The sequence below is a fragment of the Dendrobates tinctorius genome, unplaced genomic scaffold, assembly GCF_039654945.1.
Source record: "Dendrobates tinctorius isolate UK_male_01 unplaced genomic scaffold, ASM3965494v1 ptg000120l, whole genome shotgun sequence".
Lineage (NCBI taxonomy): Eukaryota > Metazoa > Chordata > Amphibia > Anura > Dendrobatidae > Dendrobates > Dendrobates tinctorius.
This window is the reverse complement of record NW_027361788.1, coordinates 45,029,820-45,038,835: the sequence shown is the minus strand read 5'-3', so window position 1 is coordinate 45,038,835 and position 9,016 is coordinate 45,029,820.

Below are 9,016 nucleotides of genomic sequence, written 5' to 3'. Positions count from 1 at the left end.
CTGTGTCTATTGTGATTGATCTAGGCTGCTGTGCACACTCACGGCAGCCCCGCCCTGCCCCAGGCTTTATTTATTTTTGCATCCATGACTGGGCCTGCATTGCCCTTCATCTGTGTTTGCTGGACGGGCAGTGTGTGGAGGTCAAACCTGAGATGTCTGTGTTCAGACCTGGTTGGCCTTCATCTGCACCTGCTCCATCTGGCTGCACGGGAGTGATGCAGATATGCTTCAGGTATGGATTGCATTTGATATGGTCTTGCTTTTAAAACATTTAGGAGGCCGCAATGGCACAGTGAATAAATAAAAATGTAGAGTAGGACCCCCCATATGAGATTGCCTTGGCGTGGCGGGGTGGCTCAATATATTGATCAATATTTTGCTAAATGTCTCATTTTGAATGCAGTAAGATATGTGCATATGCACCTCATGTTATGCGTTCTGACCACTGGCAGTGCTGGCTCTTCTCTCTTTTTATTGGTAGTATTATAGTGGTTATATTCTTGTACATATGGGCAGTATTATAGTAGTTATATTCTTGTACATAGGAGGCAGTATTATACTAGTTATATTCTTATACATAGGGGCAGTATTATAGTTGTTACATTCCTATAGATGGGGCAGTATTATAGTAGTTATATTCTTGTACATAGGGGACAGTATTATAATAGTTATATTCTTGTACATAGGGCTGTACTGTAGTAGTTATATTTTTGTGCATGGGGCAGTATTATAGTAGTTATATTCCTGTACATACAGTGGGTATGGAAAGTATTCAGACCCCTTTAAATTTTTCACTCTTTGTTTCATTGCAGCCATTTGGTAAATTACAAAAAAAGTTCTTATTGTCATTAATGTACACTCTGCACCCCATCTTAACTGAAAAAGAACAAAAATGTAGAAATTTTTGCAAATTTATTAAAAAAGAAAAACTGAAATATCACATGGTCATGAGTATTCAGACCCTTTGCTCAGTATTGAGAAGCGCCCTTTTGAGCTAGTACAGCCATGAGTCTTCTTGGGAATGATGCAACAAGTTTTTCACACCTGGATTTGGGGATCCTCTGCCATTCTTCCTTGCAGATTCTCTCCAGTTCCGTCAGGTTGGATGGTGAATGTTGGTGGACAGCCATTTTCAGGTCTCTCCAGTGATGCTCAATTAGGTTTAGGTCAGGGCTCTGGTTGGGCCAGTAAAGAATGGTCAGAGTTGTTCTGGAGCCACTCCTGTTATTTTAGCTGTGTGATTAGGGTCATTGTCTTGTTGGAAGGTGAACCTTCGGCCAAGTCTGAGGTCTAGAGCACTCTGGAAGAGGTTTTCATCCAGGATATCTCTGTAGTTGGCAGCATTCATGTGTCCTTCAATTGCATCCAGTCGTCCTGTCCCTGCAGCTGAAAAACACCCCCATAGCATGATGCTGCCACCACGTTTCACTGTTGGGATTGTATTGGGCTGATGATGAGCAGTGTCTGGTTTTCTTCACATATACCTCTTAGAATTATCACCAAAAAGTTCTTTCTTCGTCTCATCAGACCAGAGAATTTTATTTCTCATAGTCTGGAAGTCCTTCATGTGTTTTTTTTTTTAGCAAACTCTATGCAGGCTTTAATATGTCTGGCACTGAGGAGACGTTTCCGTCGGGTCACTCTGCCATAAAGGCCCGACTGGTGGAGGGCTGCAGTGATAGTTGACTTTGTGGAACTTTCTCCCATCTCCCTACTGCATCTGTGGAGCTCAGCCACAGTGATCTTGGGATTCTTCTTTACCTCTATCACCAAGGCTCTTCTCCCACAATTGCTGTTTGGCTGAAACGGCCAGGTTTAGGAAGACTTCTTGTGGTCCCAAACTTCTTCCATTTCTTAGGAACCTTAGGTACTACAGAAATTATTTTGTAACCTTGGACAGATGAGTGCCTTGCAATTCTGTCTCTGAGCTCCTTGGCCAGTTCCTTCGACCTCATGATTCTCATTTGGCCTAACATGCACTGTGAGCTGTGAGGTCTTATATAGACAGGTGTGTGCCTTTACAAATCAAGTCCTAGCAGTTTAATTAAACACATCTGGACTCCAGTGAAGGAGTACAACCATCTCAAGGAGGATTACAAGGAAATAGACAGCATGTGACTTAAATATGAGTGTCTGAGCAAAGGGTCTGAATACTTACGGCCATGTGATAGTTCAGTTTTTCTTTTTTTAATAAATTTTCAAAAATTTCTACATTTTTGCTTTTTTTTTTCAGTCAATATGGGGTGCAGAGTGTACATTAACCACTTTCTGACATCAGACGTACTATTCCGTTCATGTGATAATACTATAAACAATAAACACATATAAGTATGTATATATACACATACATATGGCACATACATCTATAACGCCACTCATAGATGTTTGATATATATAATTAATTAATAAGGTACTTTTCAAGATGGGTGGTGACCATGGCGGCCATTTTGAAGTCGGGCCATTTTGGATCCAACTTTATTTTCAATGGGAAGAGGGTCATGTGACACATCAAACTTATTGAGAATTTCACAAGAAAAACAATGGTGTGCTTGGTTTTAACGTAACTTTATTCTTTCATGAGTTATTTACAAGTTTATGACCACTTATAAAATGTGTTAAAGTGCTGCCCATTGTGTTGGATTGTCAATGCAACCCTCTTCTCCCACTCTTGACACACTGATAGCAACACCACAGAAGAAAAGCTAGCACAGGCTTCCAGTATCCGTTGTTTCAGATGCTGCACATCTCGTATCTTCACTGCATAGACAATTGCCTTCAAATTACCCCAAAGATAAAAGTCTAAGGGGGTCAGATCGGGAGACCTTGGTGGCCATTCAACTGGCCCACGATGACCAATCCACTTTCCAGGAAACTGTTCATGTAGGAATGCTCGGACCTGACACCCATAATTGATGGTATGGTGTGGTATATGGGGTACAAAGATAGTGGGGCCATTCTTTATCAATAGAAACCTCAATGCCACTGGATATCTGAAACTGCCACATGATGATGTGTTGCCCTCTTTATGCACTGAAGATGGCACGTTCCGAGTTTTTCCAGCAAGATGGTGCACCACCACATTATAGGTGTCAGGTCCGAGCATTCCTACAAAGAATCTGACCCCCTTAGACTAGCATTTCTTTTGCAGTGTTGCTATTAGCGTGTCAAGAGTGGGAGAAGAGGGTTGCATTGACAATTATTATTATGCATTTATATAGCGCCACTTATTCCATGGCGCTTTACATGTGAAAAGGGGAAATATAGACAAGTATAATAAACATGTGTAAGACAAGGGACACACAAGTACATAAGGAGAGGAGACCCTGCCGCGAGGGTTCACAGTCTACAGGGATGGGTGAGGATACAGTAGGAGAGGGTAGAGGTCGTGCGGTGGCTCAGTAGACCGAGGATCATTGCAGGCTGTAGGCTTGTCGGAACAGGTGGGTCTTCAGGTTCTTCTTGAAGGTTTCCGTTGATAGTGAGAGTCTGATGTGTTGCGGCAGACAGTTCCAGAGTATGGGGGAAACACGGGAGAAGTCTTGCATGCGGTTGTGGGAGGAAGAGATAAGGGGAGAGTAGAGAAGATCTTGAGATGATCGAAGGTTGCGTGTGGGTAGGTACCTGGAGACCATGTCGCAGATGTATGGAGGAGACAGGTTGTGGATGGCTTTGTATGTCATGTTTAGGGTTTTGAATTGGAGCCTCTGGGCAATAGGAAGCCAGTGAAGGGCCTGGCATAGGGGGGAGGCTGGGGAATAGCAGGGAGACAGGTGGATTAGTCAGGCAGCAGAGTGTAGGATGGACTGGAGCGGAGCCAGAGTGCTAGAGGGGAGGCCAGAGAGTAGGAGGTTGCAGTAGTCAAGGCGGGAGATGATAAGAGCATGCGCTAGTGTTTTTGTGGTTACGTGGTTGAGGAATGAGCGGATCCGGGAAATATTTTTGAATTTGAGGCGGCAGGAGGAGGCGAGGGCTTGGATATGTGGTTTGAAAGAGAGCGCAGAGTCGAGGATTACCCCGAGGCACCGAGCGTGCGGGACTGGGGATAGAGAGCAGCCATTGACAGATAGGTGTGGTGGAGTGAGATGGGGGAAAGATGATGAATTCTGTTTTGTCCATGTTCAGTTTGTGAAAGCGAGCAGAGAAGAAGGCTGAGATAGCAGACAGACATTGTGGGATTTCAGTCAGTAAGGAGGTGAGGTTGGGTCCAGATAGGTAGATCTGCGTGTCATCGGCGTAGAGGTGATACTGCAAACCGTGGGATTCTATGAGCTGTCCCAAGCCGAAGGTGTAGATGGAGAATAGCAGGGATCCTAGGATAGAGCCTTGAAGAACACCGACAGACAGGGGGCGAGGTAAGGAGGTGGTGTGTGAGAGGGAGACACTAAATGTTCGGTCTGTTAGGTATGATGAGATCCAGAATAGGGCCAAGTATGTGATGCCAAGAGATGAGAGAGTCTGTAGCAAGAGGGAATGGTCTACGGTGTCGAAGGCAGAGGACAGGTCCAGGAGAAGGAGGACAGAGTAGTGTCGCTTGCTCTTGGCGGTTAGTAAGTCGTTAGTGACCTTAGTTAGCGCAGTTTCAGTTGAGTGATGCAGTCGGAAGCCAGATTGACCGGTTACAAAGAGGGAACAGGAGGAGAGGTGAGAGGACAGTTCAAGATATACATGCTGTTCCAGTAGTTTTGAAGCGTAAGGGAGAAGAGATATCGGGCGATAGTTAGACACAGAGGATGGGTCAAGTGAGGGCTATTTGAGGATGGGTGTGATTGAGGCATGTTTGAAGGATGAGGGCAAGACACCATTTGTAAGTGAAATGTTGAAGAGGTGTGTTAGAGATGGGATGAAGACTGTGGCCAAGTTAGGGATGAGGTGAGATGGGAGTGGGTCGAGGGCACCAGTGGTGAGGTGTGATCTTGACAGAAGGGTGGAGAGCTGATCTTCTGTCATGGTGGAGAAGTTGGCTTTTGCAGAACAGGGCTGAGCGGCTAAGAGGGGCATTGGGGGCTGCGGGCCAAAGTTTTGTCTGATCGTGTCGATCTTCTGCTTAAAGAAGGAGGCAAAGTCTTCAGCAGAAATGAGAGGAGAGGGAGGAGGTGCTGTGGGACGGAGTAGAAAATTGAAAATGTTGAAGAGCTGTCTAGGGTTGTGAGACAGGGAGGCTATGAGAGATGCGAAGTTTGTTTTGTGGCAGAGAGCATGGACTTAAAGCTGGCAAGGGACTGCTTGTATGCGCTGAAGTGCTTAGTAGAATGGGTTCTCTTCCATCTCCGCTCAGCGGCCCAGTAAACCCGTCTCAGTTCTTTGGTCAGGCTGGTCAGCCAGGGCTGCCTGTTCATTGTTCGAGTTTTGCTCTGCGTGAGGGGGACAGCCGAATCAAGTGTTGCTGTTATTGTGGTGTTATGAAAAGTGGCAGCAGCATCTGTGTCATGAAGGGAAGTTAAGTCTGCAAGAGGGAGAAGGGACTCAGAGTGATTGTAAACTGAGGTGTTTGAGATTCCTGCGAGGGTGAGCTAGTTTATGGAGCGGGAGTTGCGCAGGAGGAGAGGAAAGACAATGAAATTAGGTTGTGATCAGACAGGGGGAGGCGTGAGTTATTAAGATTAGTGAGGGAACAGAGACAGGTGAAGATAAGGTCCAGTGTGTGACCATCTTTGTGAGTGGCCACAGAGGACCACTGAGTGAGGCCGAGGGAAGTCGTGAGCGATAGAAGTTTAGAGGCAGCCGGGGTGGAAGTGTCAATGGGGATGTTGAAGTCGCCCATGATAATGGTGGGGATGTCAGCAGAAAGGAAATGGAGTAGCCAGGTGGTGAATTGGTCGAGAAAGGTGGAGATCGCTAGTTCTGGGGGGCGGTAGATGACAGCCAGTTGGAGGTGGGGGGGGGAATAGATGCGGACGGAGTGTGCACCTCGAACGAGGGAAGAGTAGCGAAGGGTGGCAGAGGAATTGGGGTAAAGGAGCAGGTATCAGACAGGAGCAAGTATCAGACAGGAGCAAGCCAACTCTTCCACCACGTTTGTTGCTGGGGCGAGGGGTGTGAGAGAGATGGAATCCGCCATAGGAAAGCGCAGCTGGAGAGGCTGTGTCAGAGAGAGTGAGCCAGGTTTCAGTGGTGGCAAGGAAGGAGAGTTTGCTGGTGATAAAGATGTCATGGATAAACGACAGCTTGTTGCAGACAGAGCGTGCGTTCCATAGGGCTCCAGGTAAGGGGGTTGGGGTAGAGAGGGCTGGATGAATGGGTATGAGGTTATCATGGTTACAAAAACGTGTAGAGGACCGTGGCAGGGTGTTAGAAATGAGTGTGGGGATTTGTTGAAGAGGGCCAGGATATGGAGATACGTCGCCATCAGTGAGTAGTAGTAGACAGAGCATTAGAAGGTGGGAGCAGGATAGGATCCAACACAATGGGCAGCACTTTGAACACATTTTATAAGTGGTCATAAACTTGTAAATAACTCATGAAAGAATAAAGTTACGTTAAAACCAAGCACTTCATTGTTTTTCTTGTTAAATCCTCAATACGTTTGATGTGTCACATGACCCTCTTCCCATTGGAAAAAATAAAGTTGGATCCAAAATGGCCAACTTCAAAATGGCGGCCATGGTCACCACTCATCTTGAAAAGTTTCCCCCCTCCCATATACTAATGTGCCACAAACAGGAAGTTGATATCACCAACCATTCCCATTTTATTAAAGTATATCCATATAAATGGCCCACCCTGTACAAGCATTTAATAAGTGATTATCTTCTATAACATTACAGTGGGCTCCCATAATGAGCACATACCTGATTTCCCTGTATACAAGCGAGTCTACTGTACATTACATTATCAAGTCTGAACAGGGATAACTAGGGGGCGCCACATGTCGCATATCTACGGTGCCAACCTCCGTGGCTAGGCAGTACCCGCCAAGGTATTGGGGGGGGGGGGGGGGGGGGTCACAGGTGGATGTTGGTGTGGCCTGGGATAGTTATACTGTCCAGTATTCCTGACCTATGTACATGATCTACAGGCCCATTTTATATTTTTGGATAACTATACAGCATTGAGCACTTGTATATCTGCAGGTCATCCAGGTGCATTATCCTACATAGGACTGCTGGATTCATCCAATCTATTCTGGACAGATCTACGTTACTGAGTATCTGTGCAAATCAGCTGTAGGTCACCCACATGCATTATCTCACTTTATTACTCTGCATGGGATTTGGTTGTTTTTTTAAATAGTATTCACTATAGATTTGTTTTAAGGGTTTACATGTTCACGTTACACAGTGACTGCACCATCAGAACTTTGAGTGGAGCTCTGGAGTATAATACAGGATGTAACTCAGGATCAGTACAGGATCAGTAATGTAATGTATGTACACAGTGACTGCACCAGCAGAATAGTGAGTGCAGCTCTGGAGTATAATACAGGATGCAACTCAGGATCATTAATGTAATGTATGTACACAGTGACTGCACCAGCAGAATAGTGAGTGCATCTCTGAAGTATAATACAGGATGTAACTCAGGATCAGTACAGGATCAGTAATGTATGTACAGTGACTGCACCAGCAGAATTGTGAGTGCAGCTCTGGAGTATAATACAGGATGTAACTCAGGATCAGTAATGTATGTACACAGTGACTGTTCCAGCAGAATTGTGAGTGCAGCTCTGAAGTATAATACAGGATGTAACTCAGGATCAGTAATGTAATGTATGTACACAGTGATTGCACCAGCAGAATAGTGAGTGCAGATCTGGACTATAATTCAGGATGCAACTCAGGATCAATACAGGATAAGTAATGTATGTACACAGAGACTGCACCAGCAGAATATTGATTGCAGTTCTGGGGTATAATACAGGATGTAACTCAGGATCAGTACAGGATCAGTAATGTATGTACAGTGACTGCACCAGCAGAATTGTGAGTGCAGCTCTGGAGTATAATACAGGATGTAACTCAGGATCAGTAATGTATGTACACAGTGACTGTTCCAGCAGAATTGTGAGTGCAGCTCTGAAGTATAATACAGGATGTAACTCAGGAACAGTAATGTAATGTATGTACACAGTGATTGCACCAGCAGAATAGTGAGTGCAGATCTGGAGTATAATACAGAATGTAACTCAGGATCAGTACAGGATCAGTAATGTAATGTATGTACACAGTGATTGCACCAGCAGAATAGTGAGTGCAGATCTGGACTATAATTCAGGATGCAACTCAGGATCAATACAGGATAAGTAATGTATGTACACAGAGACTGCACCAGCAGAATATTGATTGCAGTTCTGGGGTATAATACAGGATGTAACTCAGGATCAGTACAGGATCAGTAATGTATGTACAGTGACTGCACCAGCAGAATTGTGAGTGCAGCTCTGGAGTATAATACAGGATGTAACTCAGGATCAGTAATGTATGTACACAGTGACTGTTCCAGCAGAATTGTGAGTGCAGCTCTGAAGTATAATACAGGATGTAACTCAGGAACAGTAATGTAATGTATGTACACAGTGATTGCACCAGCAGAATAGTGAGTGCAGATCTGGAGTATAATACAGAATGTAACTCAGGATCAGTACAGGATCAGTAATGTAATGTATGTACACAGTGATTGCACCAGCAGAATAGTGAGTGCAGATCTGGACTATAATTCAGGATGCAACTCAGGATCAATACAGGATAAGTAATGTATGTACACAGAGACTGCACCAGCAGAATATTGATTGCAGTTCTGGGGTATAATACAGGATGTAACTCAGGATCAGTACAGGATCAGTAATGTATGTACAGTGACTGCACCAGCAGAATTGTGAGTGCAGCTCTGGAGTATAATACAGGATGTAACTCAGGATCAGTAATGTATGTACACAGTGACTGTTCCAGCAGAATTGTGAGTGCAGCTCTGAAGTATAATACAGGATGTAACTCAGGAACAGTAATGTAATGTATGTACACAGTGATTGCACCAGCAGAATAGTGAGTGCAGATCTGGACTATAATTCAGGATGCAACTC